Below are 24,317 nucleotides of genomic sequence, written 5' to 3'. Positions count from 1 at the left end.
TATGCAATTATATGATGTGCATGAAATCCTATTGGCACCGTCGTTTTGGTTAAACGATCGGCTTTGGTTGTATTGTATGGATTAACGCTTGTTATGCGTGTGTATGCTTGAATCGAAGTAGACCCGGTACTAAGTTACGATTCGGACCGTGGGTCCTGGAGTTGTCCGTGGGACTGCCCTGATCATGGATCCCAGAGGCACATACCTGAACTACCGTTGCAGTGTGCTTGTGAGTGCCGTACGGGGCTTTTTACTCACTTGCTGTATACACACTCGCGTGCTCGGTATGATGGCGTTATGCGGCTAAGTAAGCCTACGCATAACAGGTAAACCATCTCTAATGATGCCATGTAGGCTACATCATTAGGTTCCTATCCGGATGGGCTCATGCGTCAAGACGGCGTGTTGCACTTGCTGTTAACACCACGTGCGTACAGATGGTTAATGGGACGATGTCGCCTCTTAGGCAAGGTCATCTCGCAGCCATGTAGGCTTGTGCGAACCCATTTAATCATTCTTGCAGGGTGCTTGTGTAAGTCTCTTGACAAATAGGCATGGGTGAACCCACCGAGGGTGTGTTAGTAACTTAGTCTAGTGGTATTAACGTACTTCTGGATTCCCCGTACATGGGTATGGGTCTGCATACGTGTTTGTTGTACTATTTGTGTACTTGTGATACGATGACTCCTATGGTGGACGATTCATGTATTTGCTCCGTACTTGTACCGGATGAGAGGATAAACCCCGGATCAATGGTGGATTCGGTTTGTGATGCATGTACCCTGTAGAGCCGAGTGGACCCATAGGATAGGAGGACTCACTGAGATTTAGTAATCTCACCCCAATCAACTTATATTTTTTCAGGTGCAGTTAGTAGCGTTTGGTCAGTAACAGGTTTGGACTGAAGACTTGGAAGTGGTGTTGGCTCGAAGACCTCGTTGGTTTTGACATTCCGCTGTGCAAGATCTATTGAAGACTCATGTATTATGCTTCTTAGTAGAATTTCATGTTGTATTTTATATGGATCTTTCTATAACTATAGCTTTTGTATGTACTCAATATCAATTTTAACGTTTCATGCATAATATACTAGTCAGTTATGTATGGGGTGTTACAGTTGGTATCAGAGCAGGTCGATTCTCGGCCGAGCCATGAGACATCACTAGCAATTCCTTTTCCTCCTCTCAAGTGTGCGTTGCTAGCCTGATTTTACTGATATCTCATTCAGTTGTTGAACTTGATCAACTCATCGACTGAGTGTGAGACAGTAGGATTACGGCAGAGCCGCCACGAGGACTCGTAAACCTGTAAGTGTTGTGAACCCAAGTAGTTGAAGTGGGACGAGTAATGGATTTTTTTGGATGTTGTAAGTGGATAATATTGGAGTCGTCAAGCTTAAGGAGAGCGTTTGACGCGAAGTAGTGATACCCGAACTGTCAAGATGTGGATGGAGACAACTAGAACCCCCAGGATTTTGACTGAACGAAGTGAAGATTTCTCTGAGTCTTGGTAATAGCAAGGGAAATCCAAATAGGAACGAGTAGGAGCCTTGTAAGTGGGATTCTCCGAAGGTGTTGAGCTGAGAATTAGTAGGATTCAGTACTGATGATGCTGCTGGTGTTGAGTGCGACTGATGAGCTGATAGGACAGAATAACCTTTGGTAGTGCGGACACAGAAGTCAGACCATTCTGATTGCGTTGGTACTAACAGTAATTGGATGGGTGAAGTATTAGATTCTTAATCATCTTGGAGCACCTAAGCGAGAGTAGTTTCCTAGTAAGGGTTGGTGGAATGTACGAGCGTGGTAGCTTACGATTGGGTGAGGCTTGAATACCCGGTCGATAGAAGAAGATGTGTATTTCTGTTCTTATCATTTTATATTTAGTTCTAGAACTACGCTAGATGGAATATGAAATGATGTAGAAGCGTGAAATGCAGTATTCAAGTCCTCTTAGTTGTTGTTCGTCTGACCCCGAGTGAAGCCATAGAACTACGCTTGGCGTTGGGCGTACAGGCGAGTAAGAACTAAGATCTATCCGGACTGAATTATCCTTGGAATCTCATGCATGCATGGGACGAGTGGGTACCCGCACTGCATGGTGACCCGGAGTTGAACTTCATATCTTCGTGCTTAGCGTTTTGGATTTCCGAGTAAATAAACCTTGGTGTGTAGCACTCTCAGGTTTTAGCATCCTGAGGAGTGTGATTCGAAGGACTTGAGGAACGATGAGCCTATTGGAAGCCTGTTCAGACACTTGTCGGTTGTGATAATAGGATACTTGTGTGGGTCATTATACGCCACTGAGGTAGTTTACCTGGATACATGGCCTCGGAGTTAGACCACCATGTTGGTACTACCAGGCGGGTATGACGCCACAATATCGCCATCGTGCACAAATGCGTGAGTCATCCTTATTCCGACATGTGTGGGACAAAGGTGATCTGAAGCTCAAGGTGGAATTCTGATTTGGCACTCGTGAGACACAGATCCAGACTCTCATAAGGTATGTGGGATAAGGATCCATACATCGCGCTCGATAGTAGAGGAATAACTAGACAGGCGATGATGTGATGGATCAAGATCCAATACTATACTTATGGAGACCCTGAGTGATCGTGATTGCGTGAGTTAGTATCAGATTGTACCTTGGAGACGTTCTCGTTTCATGAAGTGTTAGGTTGGCAATTTTGCATGAGTGTCTAGAGTGAGACTCATGTGCGGTCATGATATCCTGGTCAGCATAGCGAGTTGATATCATGTACCAATGGCGACCGGTGATGGAATATGCAAGTTGTATCTTGGATCGGCTCGATGTGTGATGTGTCCGGTAAGGTATTGCCAGATACTCTGAGTAAAGAAATGTGAATCTTGGTAAGGCATGGACAATTTGGTTTGAGAACTGCTAAGGAGTTTATAAGAGAGATGTTCGAAGTGCAAAGTGCAAAGTGCAATTTCTTGCATTGTGGCTACACTCAGACCGTTGGAAGCACTGCAATGAAGGATGCAGCCGCTGAGGAAGTCAGTTCAGTGTCTGATTCAGAGGTGGAACATACGTTAGATGATTGTGTGAATGGAGTGTGGCTATGGGAGGATCGTTATATCAGTAGGTCACACGAGTTATCAGAGGTGATACTACGCTAAGAGAATGAAGGTGTATGGTTTGGTAGAAGTTGTGTAAAACTGCTAGAGTTATCATGAACTGCAGTATGTCGTGAAGGGTTTGACATACCGGTTGAGCAACAAGATTGGTTGGAATGAAAAACATAGCAGTTGTACGCTGTGGAAATCAGTGACAAGGACGAACCTCTAAGTCAGTGAATTTTTGGGTTTCAATGTCCTGAGATCGAAACGTGTACCTAAGTTGTGGTGGATGAACTATATGGAATGGCAGGGTAAGTAGAAGCTTGATTATGGAGAGTATGCAACTTTGACGAGTAGTAGTTGATGATGGATGTATATGGAGTTCTGGAACGTGTTGTAATTGGATAACTGTGGATAAGGAACTGTTGTGTAGTAATGGAAACTAAGTGAATTATGGATATAATATGACTCAGAGGATTTCAAGGTGTGTGACTTGTTGGGATCGGAGCAGCGTTTCGTTCGTTCTAGTCTCTTAAGGATCACCATAATCTTGAGAGGTATTGTTGACGACCGACTTAGAGGAGGCTTCATGATTGATGTGCAATCGGATGTTTTCTTGGTCGACGGTCGAGCTTGTGAATATCGTGATCGTTGAAATGATGAAGTCAAGTGAAGCATTTTGCTTGACAAAGATTTATCATGGATATGTCTGGTGCACTTATGAGCGTGCGTGAAGAATTTGGGCGAAGATTGTAGGACCGCTGTTAGAATTCACCTTTTGTCAGTGGAACCGCAAGGGAAATTGTCGGATATTAAGGATGTAGTTGTGGGATTCTACTCCCTTGTGGTTTGCAGTGGCAGTGATGTGGTCTAAGACTGAATGAAGGATCAGTTTGGAAGTGAATCCGGGATATCGTCATTGAAGGAAAGTTGTAATAAGATTTCTTGAAATGGCAGTGTTTTTGGGAACCTATGGCAAAAGTGGAGATTCTGGGGCTTATATTAGTAAGGATGAGCTTAGCAGATACGTGGTATGATGAATATCCCAACTAGGCATGGATTGCCATCAGTTCCAAGGCTACAGACTCAGTATGATGTGTAGAGGTTGGAGACCTCAGAAGAGATGTGTCATGAAAGATCTGGGGTTTTCAATCGGGGATGGTAGAGCACAAGTCTATTAGTAGTAGGTTATGTTTCCTTAGACGGAACAAGTTTCAATCAGAGTTGTAAGGTTTATCCAAAGGAGAAGATGTGAAGGTGTTTGTTGGCATGGTGATCGGAAGGAATTCGAGGGCGAATTCTATTTAAGGGGGGGAGAATGTAATACCCCGGTTTGCCGACGCTAGTAATTATCATTTAATTGGATAATTGGAAATTAGAATGCACGTCTGGTCCTATTCCGTATCAATGTAAGAATTTGCTTATAAGAAGAGCTAGTGGATTTAGTTAGAAAGGAACCATGTGGCATATTGGTAAATATGGCTTAGTTAAAGGGCAAATTGGTCCAAAGAATAAGTATATCATTATAAGGGTTTGTTTGGCTGAAAGGATCAGAATTTGGAAAAGGAAATGAGAAGCTTAGAAGCATGGGAGAGAAGAGGAAGATTCATGTTCATCACCTTCATCCTCCATTTTCGCAACTATGGTACAGCCTTCACTAATCAGGTAATAACTCTCCGCTCGTAACTCCGATTGAGCTGATTCCGGTCCCATTGGATAGCTAACGAATTTCTCTTCGATTTGCACCTATGGTTCGCATTTATAGCTTCTGATTCGAAGGAGAAAACTGACCTTGAAGTTGTGTCAGTGATGCTGAAAGTGTGAAAAGAGGGATTACGGGTTTGTTCTTGTTGGAGATGAAGATTTGATCAAGAAGGAAGTTTAGTGGAAGCAAGAACACAATCTCAACCTCCATTTTAACAAGGTGAGTCCTTTAGATAGAACTTGGGTAGGATTTGGGGAAGAATGCATGTCAAGGGTTTAGATGGAGATGAACATATTGCATGCTTAAATGAATGATAAATGTGACAAATTGATAATTGGTAATTTTCTGTGATGCATGCTTGATTTAATGCTTAGATTGTATTTTATGTATGTATTGTGTCCATTAGATCACTACTACATGTTAGAATTCGTTGGAATTATGTTAGTGATGCATGGAATCAATTATGGGGCAATTGGGACTGTTATAGAACCCTTAAAATGCAGAAAATTGATTCTGCTTCAGGGTAATCGGTTACTGGCATTTGGGTAACCGATTACTCTGTGTAAATTTGCGTTTCTGGGCATTTTTCATGTCAGTAACCGGTTACTGGATTCTGGGTAACCGGTTACCCTGGGCAAAAGTGCAAAAATCAGCAAACTTTAGAAAGTCGTAACTTCCTGCTCGGGTATCGGAATTGCGCAAACTTTATATCGTTGGAAAGCTAGCGACGTGTACTTTCTAATTAAATAGGTCCCCAAACCAGAATTATTGATTTAATAATAGTGGAGCCCCACTTAGTGAATCAAGGAATTAGTATGAGAACTTATGCCTTTACTATTTGACCAATACTTCTCCTGTTATGTGTGGCATTTATTATCTAATGCTTATTATGAATGTGATATCTATGTTTGAGATGATATGCAATTATATGATGTGCATGAAATCCTATTGGCACCGTCGTTTTGGTTAAACGATCGGCTTTGGTTGTATTGTATGGATTAACGCTTGTTATGCGTGTGTATGCTTGAATCGAAGTAGACCCGGTACTAAGTTACGATTCGGACCGTGGGTCCTGGAGTTGTCCGTGGGACTGCCCTGATCATGGATCCCAGAGGCACATACCTGAACTACCGTTGCAGTGTGCTTGTGAGTGCCGTACGGGGCTTTTTACTCACTTGCTGTATACACACTCGCGTGCTCGGTATGATGGCGTTATGCGGCTAAGTAAGCCTACGCATAACAGGTAAACCATCTCTAATGATGCCATGTAGGCTACATCATTAGGTTCCTATCCGGATGGGCTCATGCGTCAAGACGGCGTGTTGCACTTGCTGTTAACACCACGTGCGTACAGATGGTTAATGGGACGATGTCGCCTCTTAGGCAAGGTCATCTCGCAGCCATGTAGGCTTGTGCGAACCCATTTAATCATTCTTGCAGGGTGCTTGTGTAAGTCTCTTGACAAATAGGCATGGGTGAACCCACCGAGGGTGTGTTAGTAACTTAGTCTAGTGGTATTAACGTACTTCTGGATTCCCCGTACATGGGTATGGGTCTGCATACGTGTTTGTTGTACTATTTGTGTACTTGTGATACGATGACTCCTATGGTGGACGATTCATGTATTTGCTCCGTACTTGTACCGGATGAGAGGATAAACCCCGGATCAATGGTGGATTCGGTTTGTGATGCATGTACCCTGTAGAGCCGAGTGGACCCATAGGATAGGAGGACTCACTGAGATTTAGTAATCTCACCCCAATCAACTTATATTTTTTCAGGTGCAGTTAGTAGCGTTTGGTCAGTAACAGGTTTGGACTGAAGACTTGGAAGTGGTGTTGGCTCGAAGACCTCGTTGGTTTTGACATTCCGCTGTGCAAGATCTATTGAAGACTCATGTATTATGCTTCTTAGTAGAATTTCATGTTGTATTTTATATGGATCTTTCTATAACTATAGCTTTTGTATGTACTCAATATCAATTTTAACGTTTCATGCATAATATACTAGTCAGTTATGTATGGGGTGTTACAATATATATATATATATATATATATATATATATATATATATATATATATATATATATATATATATATATATATATATATATATATATATATATATGGTTTAATAGCAATTACCAAATTATATCAAATATATTCGTTTAAATTTTAATAACGGAATTAATTGAAAAAAATAGATTAATTGGAAATGTGGTTATTAAATTTTAATATATATGAAAAGTCATTAAATAATTAATAATTAGTATTTATAATAAATAAATTAAAAATAAATATTTGAAAACGTGATTGTACGTTAAATGATTTTTTAATGTAACAAGAAGTTATCAAAATTAATTGAATACTAATTATTATTATGATTTACTTATTAATATTATTATGATTAATATTGCTTATTCTTTAAGTATTTAGCATCATGGAGATTAGCTGAGCAATACCGGTATGAAAGTTTGGTACATGTTACCAAATCAAATAAATATAATCACATATATTATATTTATTTATTATTTATAACATTGTCCAATCCGTGCGAACGCACAGGTAGATGACCAAGGTAGATTCATAACAATATTGTATGATGCGTGCGAACGCAGATAGATGACTATTTAATTATTTCATTTATTTTTTCTACTAAAGTATATATTTTTTAATAAGATTAAATTAATATTTATATGACAATTATAATTTAAAATATTTTTTATTTTTAATTTGTGTATGTTTTATATATATTTATTAACTATTATTATATATTTATTTATTATTTATTTCGACTTTACGTGACCCGTGCGAACGCACGGGTCCATTACTAGTAATAATAGTAAAAGTAAAGGTATATTTTTAATTTTGAGAAAAAATTGTCATATTCAACCGAGTATTTGAGCTCGGGTGGTAAACAAATTGTCATATTCAATTTTAAGTGGGAATAATACTTGATTAGTATTATAATTTTTTAATATGAACTCTGAATTACTTCGCCTGAGAACCAGAATGAGAAAGAAAATAAAATAAATTAATTGTGATATTTAAAATCTCATAATCCTTTGTTAAAATATTTTAAAAAAATAATTTGTATAGTGCTATATATTTTTTATACAAATAATTTAAAAGAGAACTTTTTATAAAATAAATTTATATAAAATTTAGTTTAAATAGATTCTAATAAAAGATATTTATAGCAATTTTTTTGTTATTATTTTAAAATGACAGTGTAAATCATCCAATTAAAATATATCATTTTATCATGTCATATAATTTTTTTAAAATTTTCAGTGTAACTTAACAGAATACACTAATATTAATTAACAGTGTAATACATATTCTTTTTTCCTTTTGTTATAACATTTCTAAATACTAAAATTTAAAAAAAGATTGAAATTTGAACTATTTTTAAAAAAAAAAAATGTAAGTATCATTTTTATGTTTGTTAAATAAAAATACGTAAGTATCATTTTTTATGTTTGTTAAATAAAAATACGTAAGTATCATTTTTATGTTTGTTAAATAAAAATATGCGATTTTGAACACAATAAAGCTTTCAATAATAAATATTTAAACTATCATGTCAAATAAATTTAAAATATGTTCTACAATTTCTATAAAATTCTTAAAATCAATTTAAAAATGTAAATCTGTTTGGTAAAAATAGCGGTTGACTGATAAGCTAGTTGATAGTTTATAGCTTATGACTGATGGCTGATGATTGATGACTTATAGCTTATAGCGGATGGTTGAGACAGATAGCTTATAAGCTCATTGAAATATTTGATAAAATTAACGGTTCAATTAACTTATAAATGTAAAATAACATACAAGATATTTAATATATATTTATTTTATTTTAAGTTAAAATAAATTATAAGGGTTAAAAATGAGTTTTAATTAGAATAATAAGGATAAAAAAGAAAGAAAATATAATAAGCTATAAGACATAAGCTAAAACGTTATTTGAAATAGCGTCTGAAAAATAAGCTATAAGCTAATAAAATAAACTATAAGTTCGTGATGAAAAGATCGTTATCAAACGGGTCTAAATTATCATATGAGTTTATAAGACATAAGACATAAACTATAAGCTCGAAAACATGTCTTACCAAGCAGAAAAAAAAAATTTCTAATCTATAACAAAAATACCTCAATTAAGCTCTGAGAAAAATATAAATAGATTTTAATCAATGATAAAAATAGATGAAAAAACTTAGTTTTTACCTTCATTACACATTGACTGATTATTAAAGGAAATTGTGGGTGGGAAACAAAGAAAATGGATTTTAAAAATAAAAAGTACAGCATTATTATTTAATAAATTTATTTGAAAAAAATAAATGTGTGTTATATTTTAAAATTCGGACCGGTTATCGACCCAGTCAAACTATTGAGTCGGGCCAATGAATTTCTTTTCGGACCACATGACTTATAATAATGTAAAAAAAAAAATCAAAATTTTTGTTAATTTATAGTATCATTCAATCGAATAATTAATTTTCTAATTTTTAAAATTTATTATATTAGTATACTTTATTATTAATTGAAAATAAGTTTAATGAAAATTGCATTGGGGAGAAATGTTATAATTATATAATATAGAACTCTCTTTTCTATGATCAAAATAAAACATCGAAGAGATATATGTTGCAGTTGGTAAAACTATAATCTTAATTGTTTTGAAAGGTTAAATATTCGATTTTTAAAATTTGACAGAATTTTTATTTCTATAATTTTAAATTACTTAGTTATTATAAGTATTTAACATAATTATAAATATTAATAAAATTGAATTTTAAAATAGGGTCACCAAAATTTTAAAAAATTAAAAATAAAGGGTTTAAAATTATAATTAAACTAAAAATAAATATAAAAAAATCAATTTGTCAAATCAAAAAATCTACGGGTTCACTGATCTGACCACTGAACCGGTCGAATCATACCAATTTTCACCGGATCAATTATAACTAAGGTCCAATGGTTTTATTCGCCCGCTCTACCCTATGGTCACGGTCTAATTAGTCTGATCGGCATGAACGGTCCGAGTTTTAAATTATTAATTTTACACGTGATAAAAATATTTTTGAACTAAAATAAATTAAGATAAAAAAATTAAAACATTATTAAACTAAGCAATTGATTAAGGTCAATGAAAAACTAATCATCAAATTAAAAATAAAAAGAAAAAAATAGTTGTTTTTACTTCTTAAAGGTTACAACTTAATAATTTCTAAATATAATTTTATTAATAAAATAAATTTTATTTTATTTTTTTATATATAAATTAGATATCAAGACCTCTGATTAATTGAAAGAGACACTTATCATTTCAACAAAGTGCTTTTTTCGAATATTTTGTATCTATTTAATTGTTGTAAATAATAAATTATGAAATAATTCTAATTGATAAAAATATTAATATTGTATAATTAATTAACTATTATTCATTGAGGCTATCACTATTATTTTTGTGTTTGCCATCTATGTTTCTATATTTTTTTATTTAGAAACGTTGATTTTTATAGTGAACCAAATCCTAAAAATGCAAAGAATTTGGAATTGTTCATTCAAAGGCTATCATGGCTAAGGCCTAAATCATCTCAAATTCATTTCACATGATCTGAGGAAAAAAAGTCATCTTATGTGAAACGCAAGGTGTAATTTTTTATCTCTACTTTTATTACATTTATCTTGAATTTTGAATTGACTTGGACGTTGGAGTGTTAACTTTTACATCCATCCTGCACCACTGTATCAAAGATTAGCAACACTGACTCAGGATTTCGTATCAACATATGACAACCAACTTTGGTTCCAGAATGTAACGATGTCGTCGTCTGTGAGAAACGACTTCTTACTCCTGCAGAACTCCATTTATAGATCAATCTCAATCTAAAATCAGATATCTACCGAAAGTAAAAGGAGTAAAAGCGGTAACTCTGTTAGTCATGTTCAAGAGATCCATTCCATCCTCCAAATCAATCATTCACCATTTGTCACCAATCGGTAAATTCCACGATACCGTAACATCCAACACTTGTATGTCATCAGATTTCCTGCTACAAACGGAAAATATCGCCAATCATCAAAACAGAGATTGATCGAAGTTAAGATTTCTGGATCGCGAAAAGATCAATGGACTTTCAAACTTCGACCTACCTCTAATTCTAGTAGTAACCATCACTGATCAAATTTTGACAAGATTCCTCGTGGATGACAGAAGCTCTTGCAACGTCCTCTACACCGACACGTTGAAACAACTAGGCCTTCAACAAACTAACATTTTTGACAAAAAACAATATTAAAAGGATTGTGTGAGAGAAATATAATCCTCAATTTCCAATTAATATCGTGTAAGAGTGCCTTCAGAGGTATCATGGGGAGATCCTTCTTAGTGAATCTAAGTGTAGTAGCATAATCAGTCCAATTGAAAGTAACCTATCAAGATATAAAGGAAGGTCGGCCATGATTAGCACCTACGTAGAGGAGGCAAAATGGAACAAGGAGCTTATTCGTAAGCACATTCTCATGTTAGCAACAGGAGCAAAATAACATCTGGGGAAAACCAACACGTTCGACCTGGACGCATGCGAAGATGAAGTTTGGCCTATTCTGGATGGAGAGTCTGAGTCTATCCAGCTCTATGATAACCTTGTCTGGTCAATAAAGATAGGATTCGAGTTTTCCCAAGAAGTGAGGTCCACCTTAATAGAATTTCTTCAGGCCAACGTAGACCTTTTTGATATTTCTCCACATGTGATGTATGACAAGACGCCTCTGTGGTATGCCATTAGTTTAATGTAGACTCCATCGCCCGCTACATGTCCCAGAGGTGGAGGAGGAAATCCTTAGAGAAAGTTGAAGCCATTGCGAGCACGGTGAATGGGTTTCTTTGACGTCAAGTCTGTAAAGAAGATGTTCATCATCTTTCTTAGCTTAGTTTTGATGAAGATAAAAGTTTGTCATAGAAGAAATATCAAAGAAGAAAAAGATTAGAATCAAGTATCAATATTGAATAAGCTTTGGAAATCAAGACTGAATCATGAAGATTAAGATTCAGTGGCAATTTATATGTATATAAGCTTTAATTGCTCATAAAATCATTAGTCTTTTAATCTTTAATGTTTCTAAATTTCCATGCATCATCCATGCATCATAAGCTATCATTAAATATTTTTCAAATGCAAAAATTAAGTTTTCAAAGGAATATATCAATTGTTCATTTAGATTAATCGATTGTCGACAAAATGATAATAGATTTAGCCGCATCACTGGAATCTTATGAGAGACTACAATATCTCATGTTAATCGCTTCAAGCCACAACCCATTTGCTTCTTATAATTCCTTGTTCATTCTTGGAAGGATAATCTTGTTAGTCGCTTCAGGCTGTCCATTAACTTGAGGATGTTCGACTAAAATAAATTGATTTTGGATGCCTATATGTTTACACAACTCTATGACCGATGAGCTTGAGAACTGTGTTCCGTTCTCTGATACAATAATCCCAAGAAGGCCAGAATTATATGTTATATTCCTCCAATAAAAACATCGCACCCTTTCTGTTGTGATCCAAAGTATGGGCTCAGCTTCCACCCACTTAGTAAAGTAATTGAATGCCACTATAAGAAACTTCACTTGTCCTGGTACCATAGGAAAAGGATCCATAATGCACTATGCCATAAAAGACCTACGAAAGCGCTTTTTTTAGGCTTTAAAAGCGCTTGAAAGCGTTGTCGTAGGTGGCGCTACTATAGGTTTTAGCAGCGCTTTTTGTTTAGGCAAAACGCTGTCGAAGGTAGGCCTAAGGCAACGCTTTTTCTTGAAAAGTGCTTTCATATATAGGCCTAAGTCAGCGCTTTTATGCTACCTACGAAAGCGCTTTCATAGATAGGCCTAAGGCAGCGCTTTTACCTAAATAGCGCTTTCGTTAGTGTTTTTAATAAACCTATTATTTTTTTAATTTCTAAACCTGCATTTTTGGCAGCATTATTTCATGAACCTGTAATTTACCATTGTTATCCCATAAACCTATAATTTACAATCGTAATCCCATTATTTCAGTAATCTTATTATTTCAACAAAGAAGCGATTTCGATTATATATAAAAAAAGGCATTATAAATTATACCATTACATTATATACCATTGTAATTAATCCAAAATATATATACACCGACTCACATATTTCTAACATGACCAAAACAACTAAATCAATTCACATTACATTATAACATGACCAAAACAACTAAACCAATTCACATTACATTATAACAATAAGAAAATCATCCCTAAACAACTAACCGAATCCCACCTATTCTACAAGTTCCAACATCATTCTCATCATTCCAAGCCATGTTCAATAAAACCTTCATGTTTTCTGGAAATCTTCATGTTTTCTTTGTTTTACAAACTCAACCCAATCTTACATATGCATTTATCTTCAACTCAAACTTAATAAACTTGATACTCTCTTCTTTATCAATTGTGGATGAACGATACTCGATCATAACCACTATTCGATTGACAGTGTGGTGTAAGAAGTTCTCCAGTTTCAATTTCAGTTCTAATAGAGAGGCGTCCTCTATGATCCTAAATTCAATATGAGACCTCATATCGTTGAAGTAAACAAATTCAATATATCGATAATGATTCATTTTTTATTTATTTTTTAACAACATATGAGAAATATTTATATAAGTTTAAATCATTTGACAAATATTCAGTATAAAACTCAACCGCTTCTTCAACAACGTATCGTTCGGCAATACAACCCTCTGGTCGACTTCGGTTTTTCACGTACCCTTTTAATGTTTTCATATAACATTCAGCAGGGTACATCCATCTCATATAAGCTGGTCCGCACAATTGTGTCTCTTTCACAAGATGAACGACTAGATGAACCATTATGTCAAAAACGAGGAAGGAAAATACATTTCAAGATCACATAAAGTAACAACTATCTTTTTTTGCAATGTTGGTAAGATCGCAGGATTGGTCACCTTACTGCAAATTGACTTGAAGAAAAAACACAGTTTAGTTATTGCGTTTCTTACTTTTTCTGGCAAAATAGAACGTATACCTGTTGGTAGAAAACGTTCCATTATAACATGGAAATCATGCGTCTTTAAACTCTTTAACTTGAGGTCTTTCATGGACACAAGTCTTCTAATATCTGATGAGTAGCCTTCTGGAACTTTAACTTCACTAAGGAACTTACACAATATTTTCTTCTCCTTTCTAGATAGAGTATAAACAGCAGGTGGCAGATATGTTCGTCTTCCTTTTGTCACGGGTCCCAATTCAGTTCTCATTCCCATGTTTACCATGTCCTTCCTTATTTTAAGGCCATCCTTAAATTTTCCTTGTATATTGAGTAACGTACCAATAACACTGTCAAATACATTTTTTTCAATATGCATAACATCGAGGAAATGTCTTACGTACAACGACTTCCAATATGGAAGTTCAAAAAAAATTGACCTCTTCTTCCATCCACTCTTGACAAGTGTATGTACAAAAGGCTTGCCAAACTGAGTACTCACATCTTTCACCTTTTCAAAAATTTGATCACCTGCCAATATTGGTGGACCTCTACGTTGTTCGGTGTCTCCATTGAATGCTTTTCTCCATCCACGGTAGTGATGATTAGAATTTAAGAATCTACGATGACCAAGAAAGACATTCTTCTAACAAATATTCAATCGTGTCGTATCGGTTCCATCTTCACAAACAGGACACGCTTTTTGACCTTTATTGTTGTACCCTGATAGATTTCTGTATGGTGGAAAATCATTAATTGTTCCAAACAACATCGCCCTCAAGTTGAAACTTACTTTCCTATACCCATCATAAACCTCCACACTGTTCTCCCACAAAAACATTAAATCTTCGATTAAGGGTGCCAAGTATACGTCTATGTCATTCCCTTGTTGTTTAGGCCCAGAAATTAACATAGATAACATCATGTACTTACGCTTCATACATAGCCACGGAGGTAGGTTATAAATCATAAGAATCACATGCCAGGTGCTATGCGAGATACTTTGAATACCATGTGGGTTCATTCCATCTGTAGACAATGACAAGCGAGGGTTTCTTGCTTCTTTTCCAAATTCAGGATAATCATTATCAACTTTCATCCACTGTGGTGAGTCTGCCGGATGTCGCAACTTTCCATCTATAATTCTTTCATCTGCATGCCAAGTCAAGTGTCTTGAATCGGTTTCACTACGATACATGCGTCTAAATCTCGAAATTATAGGAAAATACCATAAGACTTTTGCCGGAGACAATTTTTTCTTATATCGAGGGGCACCTCATTTAGGACACTCATTTAACGCTGCATACTCGTTTCGAAACAAAACGCAATCTTTTGGACAGGCATGTATCTTATCATAGATCATGCCAATAGAGGACAACATCTTTTTGGCCTCATACGTTCGATTGGGAAGAACATTATCCTCTGGTAGCATATCTTTCATAAGGGCTAATAACTCTGTGAAACTTTTATCTGACCATCCATTGCCCGCCTTTAAGTTATACAACTCTAACACCACAGACAATCTCGTGAATTTTGTACAACCATTATACAACGGTTTCTCTGCATCGCTTACCAACCTCTTGAACATTTTGGGACAATCCTCAAGATCTTCTTCAAGCGCTTCTGCAATCTCTTTGACTCGATCATAATCGTATGTGTCTGTGCAATCGTCGTTTGAAGCATACGTCGTATTATACCTCGATTCAACATTCCCGTTACTTTTCTCACCATGCAAATTCCAACATGTATAACTTCTATCAATTCCAAACCGTAGTAAATGCGATGCCAATTGATCCGCGTCAACCTGACCCCCATAACAGCAACCCAAGCAAGGACACGTCATTCGACTCGAGTCTTCGGCGTGCGCAACCGCAAACTTAACGAATTCTAATACCCCTTTCTCGTACTCTTTCGACAATCGATTTGAATGCATCCATGTCTTAATTAAGCTAAACAAAAACAACTAATTAAGGCACAAAACAGTATAATGCGTTTCTGTCAAAATGTAAAGTATACACGGAAAGAATCTGAAGCAATAAAATGCAACATATTACTTTGGCGAGAGAGAACAATTAATTACCTGTATAGAAGTAAGCAACTTCTAGACCCACACAATGTAAGATTCTTGAAAACGATCAAACTTTCACTCTTCACAAGTAACCCCTATAGCAAATTCACAAAGTTAGTAAGTTCATCACTTAACGATTAACATAGGAAACGACTTTAATATCACGCTTCAGGCGTAACTACAACTCATTTGCAATATTATATTTTCCAACAAGAGAACCTACTATAATTGGAATATTAGCGGCCGATAATAAGTTTTATAAATTTTGCAAATGAGAAATATAAGACTTCCGGTTCATAGTTTTTTCAAAATTCTCTCTAATCCTCTCAATAAACTGAAAAACTTGGATATCAAATGAGAAAAAAAAAAGATATTCTAACAAATTTACTACTTATAAAATGGTATTTTGATGAAATTCTTTTACTTATTATTGAGGATAAAAGTTCTTCTACTTTGAGCTATAACAAATTCCTTCCAACTGAGTTCCTTATCCTAGCTCCCAATAAGCATTTCTCCAATGTGATGGGATTTCATAAGTGTAGGTTTTGTAGGTTTTAACATTATCTTTTCAATAAGAATCAGCAAAAAAAATCATCCAAACTAACTCAAGATCAATAAAAATAACTAACTGTGCAAAGGGAATTACGACCTAATTATACCTCGATTCCTTTATAAGACGGTCGCATTAAACTATGAACAAGTCAAATCTCATTGAGACAAGTTTCAACACAGATAATCTAATACTAAATTCAAAATTCTCCTCCAAACCTAATGAATAAACAGTTAAAGAAAGAAAAGTTGTTACCTCTTTGAACCTAATGAAGAAACACTTAAAGAAAGAAAGAAAACCTAATATAAACTTTGATAATACACTACACAACTCTATAGAAACTTATGAATATCACTGAATTCCATTCCATATATTCTAAAAAATTGAAACATTCAAGATTTTGAAATGACACAAATCAATCTAATAATTACAGACAATTAGTAAACTTACAAAACCATGAACCAAGAAAAATCATGTATCAGCTAGCATCATAAATATTCAAGAAAAAGTTACAAGAATACTCAAGAAAACATGAATGAAAAAACAAAGAAACTTCACCTTTTTGTTCAGATATTAACAACATTATATCTAAGGTAACATCACATTATATAGACAGATTGAATACCTGAATAAATTCTACAAGTCTTCAAAAGCGTCAGTGGAATCAAACACCAAACTAAGCTGCTGGAAAAAATTCTACAAATATTTAACCGAGCTTGAGTAAATCAAGCTTCAAAGAACAAAATGAAATCAATTAAGCTAATGGAAGAAAACAAAAATCAAAAGAATATGAAAAAAAACAAAATTTAAGAGACAATCAAACAGAATAATCGAAATACCTTAATACTGTGACGAAAAAAATCGCGAAAACCTGAGATTTTTGAAATTGCACAAAACTAAACAGAGCAATCGTTAATGAGAGAGTGTGGGACAGAAATCACAAGTAATGAATCAGATTTTGTGATGGAAATAGAGGAAGAAATCGAAGAGAAACGGCGATGAATTTAGGGATTAGGTTTAGGGGTAAAAACATTCTGAGACTCATTAACGCGTTTTGTTAGTTTTGTTTTAAAATGAAATTTTAATTTTAATCAGGCTACGCCAGCGCTTTTAAAAGCGCTCTCTTAGGTACCCTATACCAGCGCTTTATTGCCCAAAAGCGCTTTCGTAGCTCTCCCCTATAGCAGCGCTTTTAAAAGCGCTTTCATATTCTCCCCTATAGCAGCGCTTTTATAAAGCACTTTCTTAAGGTAGCCTTATACAGCGCTTTTCAAAAGCGCTTTCGTAGGATCCCCTATAGCAGCGCTTTTTTCCCTTGTTTTTTAGTTTTGTTTTTAGCGAAACCTATAGCAGCGCTTTTTCCTAAAAGCGCTTTCGTATATGTGCTGCTAAAAGCCAAATTTGGCGTAGTGATGTTAGGTCCCCATTGGTAAAATGACTATGGAGAGATTACCAATTGCAACAACTCGGCAGAAGTGTGGATGAATGGAGCATAGATTTTGACATTTCTCACAATGATTCATGAACCAGGCGTAGTCCTGTAACATGCTCGATCCATAGTAACCGACTATGAGTATTTTTCCAGACAATTCCCTTCCACCAATGTGACTCCCTTCCATACATTTCTCACATGTTCTCCTTTCTCATAAACACATTGTAGCATAGGGGATGATCTATCCATAAGGTAAGAGACAATAGCCTTTTGATCCTTCGAGCTTCTGTTTCTTCTTCTAGCAGCTTCTCTTAGGTTAAGTATTAGATGATAGGTGAAATCCATCCTCGTGCACATTCTAGCATCTTAACTTCTTCAGTTTTTATGCTTGAACTTTCCAGGGTTTCTTGATCACAGTTCGATTTAAAATGGGACCTTTCATGATGGCTAACTATGCAAGGAGATCGGCTCTAAAGTTCCCCCCTGGGAATATTCACTAATTTAAATTCTACGAATCCTTTAAATTCATTTGGTTTTCCCCTTTAATCTGATTGGTAATTAATTGAGAATCGGTTTGCACCAGCAAATGAGTAACTCTGACCACTTTACTTAACCTCATCCCTACAATTTGGGCCTTTTACTCTGATTGATTATTACTAGCTTGGAAATTAAATCAATGGGACAGCTCTAACACTTGCTCTCATGGACCTTCCAATATTATCCCCGCTCCGCTGCCCTTAAGATTTGAGGAATTGTCTACCGACAAAATCCATTGGCAAGGTGATTCTTCAGGAACAGATGTACTTACCTCAATCAAATATTCTACCAGCATGTGAGATTTGATAATGTTCCTTAGTGTGGACATGATATCATACTCAGATAACTCTATTCCCATGTCGCTATCCTATCTGCTAGGTCCGGCTTCTTCAACACTTGGTTGATAGGGAAATTTGTCCTGACGACAATATAGTGTCCCTTAAAATAGTGTCTTAGATTTCTGGATGTGACTACTACTACAAAGGCCAAACATTCCTTTGGTAATGGAGCTCGGCCCCTCAGAGAACTTTGATGATGAAATAAATCGGCCTTTCCCCTTCTTTATTTTGTTTAACTAAAACACAACTTAAAGCTCGATCTGAGACCGCCATATATAAGGTGAAGGGGGATTTTTCCTTAGGACATACCAAGATTGTCAAGATTGACAAAAAGCGCTTTAATTCTACGACTACTCTCTCACATTCCTCTGTCCATTAAAAGCTTGCTGACTTTTTCAAAGTTACAAAGAAGTTGATGGATTTATCACTTGCACAAGACAAACAACGACACATGGCAGCTAATCTCCCAGTTAGTTCCTGAACTTCTTTTGTTGATGTTAAGATCATCATATCGATAATGGCCTGACATTTGTCGAGATTTTCCATAATTCCTCGATTTGTGAACATGAAACCGAGAAAATTCCCCTCCTCTACTCCAAAAGTTCATTTATTTGGGTTAAGCCTCATGTTGAAGCTTCTTATTGACGCGAACGTCTCCTCTAAGTATTTAACGTGATCCTTCTCCTTGGGGGTTTCGACCACCGTGTCATCAATGTATACCTTCAAGTCTCTCCCTATCAGGGAAGAGAACAATATGTTCATTAACCTTTGATAAGTAGCCCCTGTCTTTTTCAAACCAAGTGACATCACTTCATAATAATAATTACTTCTATTTGTCATGAACACGGTCTTTGGAGCATCCATCGGGTTCTTCCGTATCTGGTTAGAGTCAGAGGAAGAATCCATGAAACTAAGAAGGCAAAACCTGAATGCACCGTTGATGAGACATTCGTTGTACGATAATGGATAAGGATCCTTTGGAAAAGCCTTATTCATGTCACTGAAGTCCATGCACAAGCGCCATTTCCTTGATTTCTTCTTTACCATGACGATGTTGGATAATCGAGTCAGGTATTTTATCTCTCGAATGAATCTGGCCCACAAAGCTTTTTAACCTCTTCGGCTACAGCCTTTCTTTTCTCTTCATCGTTCTTTCGCTTTCTTTGGGATACTGGCTTCAGCAACGGGTCCAAGGAAAGTTGATGACACACTATCTTTGGGCCGATCTCGAGCATATCACAGAGGTCCATGCAAAGAGATATAAGTTTTCCCTTAATATTTTGACAATGTCAGCCTATTCCTATTGGCATAGGTTTGAACTGATCTGGGTGGTCTGAAAGTATTTGGAATCAATTTTCACCTTTTTTTAACTCTTCAGTGGGAGTCAAGCTATATTCTGTTGGATCCTCCGGTGGATCAAGGTCGACGAGGTTCACCTCGAAGGGCGTCTCATTCGTAAGAGAATATTTCTGAACTTTTATCTTTAGCTTTAGGATGTCCTTATATCATTTTTTTTGCCTTCCTCTGATCCCCCTTTATCACGCCCACACACCCATCATCCAATGGATATTTTAGGGTGAAATAAAAAGTCGATAACACAGCTTCGAGGGTGTTGAACGCCAATCTCACAATAATAATATTGTAAGAGGAAGATGCGTTCATGATCAAGTATCTCACCTTGACGCCCTTTGTGATTTCTCCAATACCAAAGATGGTCATGATAAGTAGATGGCCTAGAACCAGCACCTATTCATAACAAAAGTAAACTAGAATGCCCTTGAAAGGAAACAAATCACCTGGGGTCCATATTCATGCCCTTAAACGCATCCCAATACAAGATATCCGCAGAGATACCCGAGTCAATCAGTTTCAACTTTACATTCCAATCATAGATTTGTAATTTGAAGACCATGAGGTCATTTTCGTGAGACAAAACTCCTTCTGCGTCCCTTATAGAAAAACTGATAGCAGCGAGCTTTTCTTCTGAATCTGAGAGTAACTTCTAAGAAACATGCATCACTGATCGTGCATATCTTTTCTTGCCTGAGCTAGTTTCTCGTCCGCTAGTAAAACCTCCCAATATGGTGCTAAGCTTATGATGCGTCACTCTGGTTTCTCTTACCTCTTTGGGGCTTTTCCCTTTTGTAGGGGAAGGATTCTTCGAACCGATCGTCGGGGAGGGCTTCTCTTTTCTGGTGGCACGCCAGCATCTTTGACGTAATACAGCAGACGACCTCTTTAGATCAAAATTTTAATCTCTTTCTTTAGCTGATGGCAATCTTCCATGTGATAACCTCAGATCCGATTGTAAGAACACCATGCGTTCTCGTCTTTACCCAAAATGACGTTGACTCCCTTATGATGGTATGGTTTTTGGAGCAGTTTGAGATGATAAAATTCTCGCAGGATATCTCTGCGCTTGATGTTGAGTGGGGTATAGTTCTCGGTAGGGCTTTCATATGACCTCCGAGGAGGCTTCATTGCCACTTTGTCTTCTCCCGGAGCTTGTGATAGTCTTTCTTGAATCTGATTCTATCTTGTCTAGGATGTGTCCTCTCTTTGGCGTCTCTAGATCTCTTCTCCATATTACTCTATTCACCTTTGATATAACATTCCGCTCTAGTTATCACCTCATCCATGCTAGTTGTCGGCTTCTGTTCCAAGGATTCATTGAATTGATTGATCTTTAGGTTATGTTAAAACTCTCCAACAAACATCTCCTAATTTTGATGGGAGACTTTGATGGTCTCCTCGTTGAATCGTGCCAAATACTCTCGGAGTAATTTGGAATATCCTTGAAAGATGTTCAACAAGCTCGTTGTTGATACCTTTCTATGCTTGCTAGTAGAGAAGTGTTGTACCATCTTCCTGGTCAGGTCTTGATAGCTGACGACTGAAAGCTTGGGTATGCTTATATACCATCACAGAGCCACGTCTTTGAACGTCTCCGACATGAGTTTGCATTTTAGAGAATCGGAGGCGTCGATGATTGCCATCTGATTGTTTATTATGATGATGTGGCTCTGGGGATCACTCTTGCCATTGAGGCATGCCAAGGGAGGTGGCTTGAAGTTTTTTGGAACTTGATCGTCCTATATCACTTTCGCAAGAGGCTGGGGATCCATAAGCTCCTCTTCTGCCTCCCTTTCCTGCTAGATCTGATTTTGTTGGAGTGTATGAACACTATCCACCAATGACTTATTAAACTACCGTGGAGCCTCAACGATCACCAATAATTGTGTAATGTTTGGCGGAGGAGGCGAATCACTTTTGCTAGGCGATGATCTAGAAGACATTTCAATGCTATAAGATTAGTGAATCTTGATGATTTTTATGCGGTCTGGGAAAGTTTTACCGAGGCCCTATGATGGGCGCTAAATGTTCTTAAAACACTGTGTGGATAATGTCCCTGATGCTAGTCAGATAAGATCGCAAATGTTGAAATTTTGTTTCTAGTGTGCTTCTTATCAGTGTATTCATGTCAGATGTTTTTCATATGCCCTAACATTTTCTTCGGTGTTCTTTGTATAGTCTTTGTTTCAATCCTTAGATTCCTTCAAATTCATTTTGATTTTTACACTCAACTCACTTTGTGTTTTTTTTTTTTGACAAAAAAAAAAACTCACTTTGTGTTAAAATATACTAATTATGATTTGTGAACTTCGATTTTGTAGTAAGAAAAGGTTGGCGAGATTGACAAAATTGTTGAAGGAACATTGTTTTCGTCCTCGACGAGATTATAGCTTTGAAAAAACAATTCATGAGGTAGACAAATGTTTTGGCCTTAAAATTCTCTTGTGGAATTTTATCCATAACTATTAAGAAAGAAGTTGAGGTTATCGAAATGATAAATTTACTGATTTACTTTTCTTATTTAATATAATATAATTTTAGGATATTGAATTGAGGGTTTCTACGAGGAAAGAGTCCTTATAAGACTTCCTTTGATTTAAGTATCACAATGATTATTTTTATTAAAAAAATATATGTCATAAAATTTTAGATGCTTTCATTTTTCTATAATATTTCCTTCATTTTTCAAGATAGATTTTTTTCTATTTAATTATTGTAATTATATAAGCAAACCGCTTCTCTCGAACCATCATTGGCTATTGTAAGGCTATTTATGACATCATCTTTAGTATATATAACTAGGCCTTTCAAAATTTGGAAACTTTCTAATTTTTCGGTCCAATTTCAGGTTTATATTGAAGTTTTTAACTGCGTATTAAATTTAATACTATAAAATCAACATACATTTTGTCATATATTAAATGATATTTCGTACAGGCTGCAAGTTTGAAAGAAGTGATGATATCCGTCAACCGTGTATCATGGAGCCCGGACGCGAGTTTTATTGGTAAATGTTGTGATTTTTTTCTTTCTATTTTGCTTGATTATAAGTTTGTAATGTAATTCTTTCCTTTCAGGGATTGCTTTTGCCGAACATTTAGTTCATTTGTATTCGTATCAAGTTCCTAATGGACTACAACAACAATTAGAGATATTTTCATATCAAATTTCGATATGAAACTAATACAAAAAAATTTTGCGGACAATTAGTTCCTTGCTAATAACGTATTTGTTTTCGTTATTATAGATTGATACTCATGATGGTGCGGTTAATGACGTAGCTTTTACATATCCGGAAAATTAGCTATGCATTGTGACATGCGGAGATGATAAATTAATTAAGGTGACGGTAGAGTTTCTCGTCTATAATAGATTGTATCTAGCTATTTGAGATTATAAGTATTAATATTGGAAGAATGATACATATAGGTATGGGATTTGGATGGACATAAGATACATATAGGTATGAGTTTTTCCTCTATACAATATTAACATCGTATAGATTGTGAATTTGGTAATCAACTTGACAATAATTGTTTGAACCAGCTCCATAGAGTTAAAATGATTGCCTCTGTGAGTGAAGATGAAGTACGTGTCTGGTCGGTGAGCAACGAAAATGCATACATAGCTATCCATCTAGCGGGAAGAAGTTGAAGATGAAGTTGGGGATTTCTTCTCAGAATCCAACTATTCCGGGAGAGGACGAAGCTAGTAGTACACTTAATGAAAGTGATCAAACAAATGAAGATGGCGTCGATGAATTAGATGAAGAACTGATTTGTACTTGGTGTATCTTTTTAACTTCGGTAGACAAATGATCATTAGTAGCTTGGTTGTTTGAGTCATTTTTAGTAATGTGACTATGTAGTATTGGTTACTTACTAACTTTGTAGCATTTTTTTATAAACAAGTTGTTCTATGAATTTGTCTTATTTTAAATTAAATTTTAATTTTTATATTATGGTTATTTTAGTATACAATTCATAATATTTCAAAAAAATAATAACATCTTTAAGTTCAAATTTCCTGCGGATTTTTCTTGCGGATTTACCTGCGGAAGGTTTCCTGCGGACTTAGCTGCGGATTTACCTGCGGAATTTCCTGCCGAAATTATTACCCACGAAGGTTTTAGCTGGGGACGAATAGCCGCAGGAAAATCCGCAGGTAAGGTATTTCCTGCAGAAATTTAGCTAAAATCCGCAGGTA

Source organism: Vicia villosa, linkage group LG1 (assembly GCF_029867415.1).
Source record: "Vicia villosa cultivar HV-30 ecotype Madison, WI linkage group LG1, Vvil1.0, whole genome shotgun sequence".
Lineage (NCBI taxonomy): Eukaryota > Viridiplantae > Streptophyta > Magnoliopsida > Fabales > Fabaceae > Vicia > Vicia villosa.
This window is presented reverse-complemented; position numbering follows the sequence as displayed.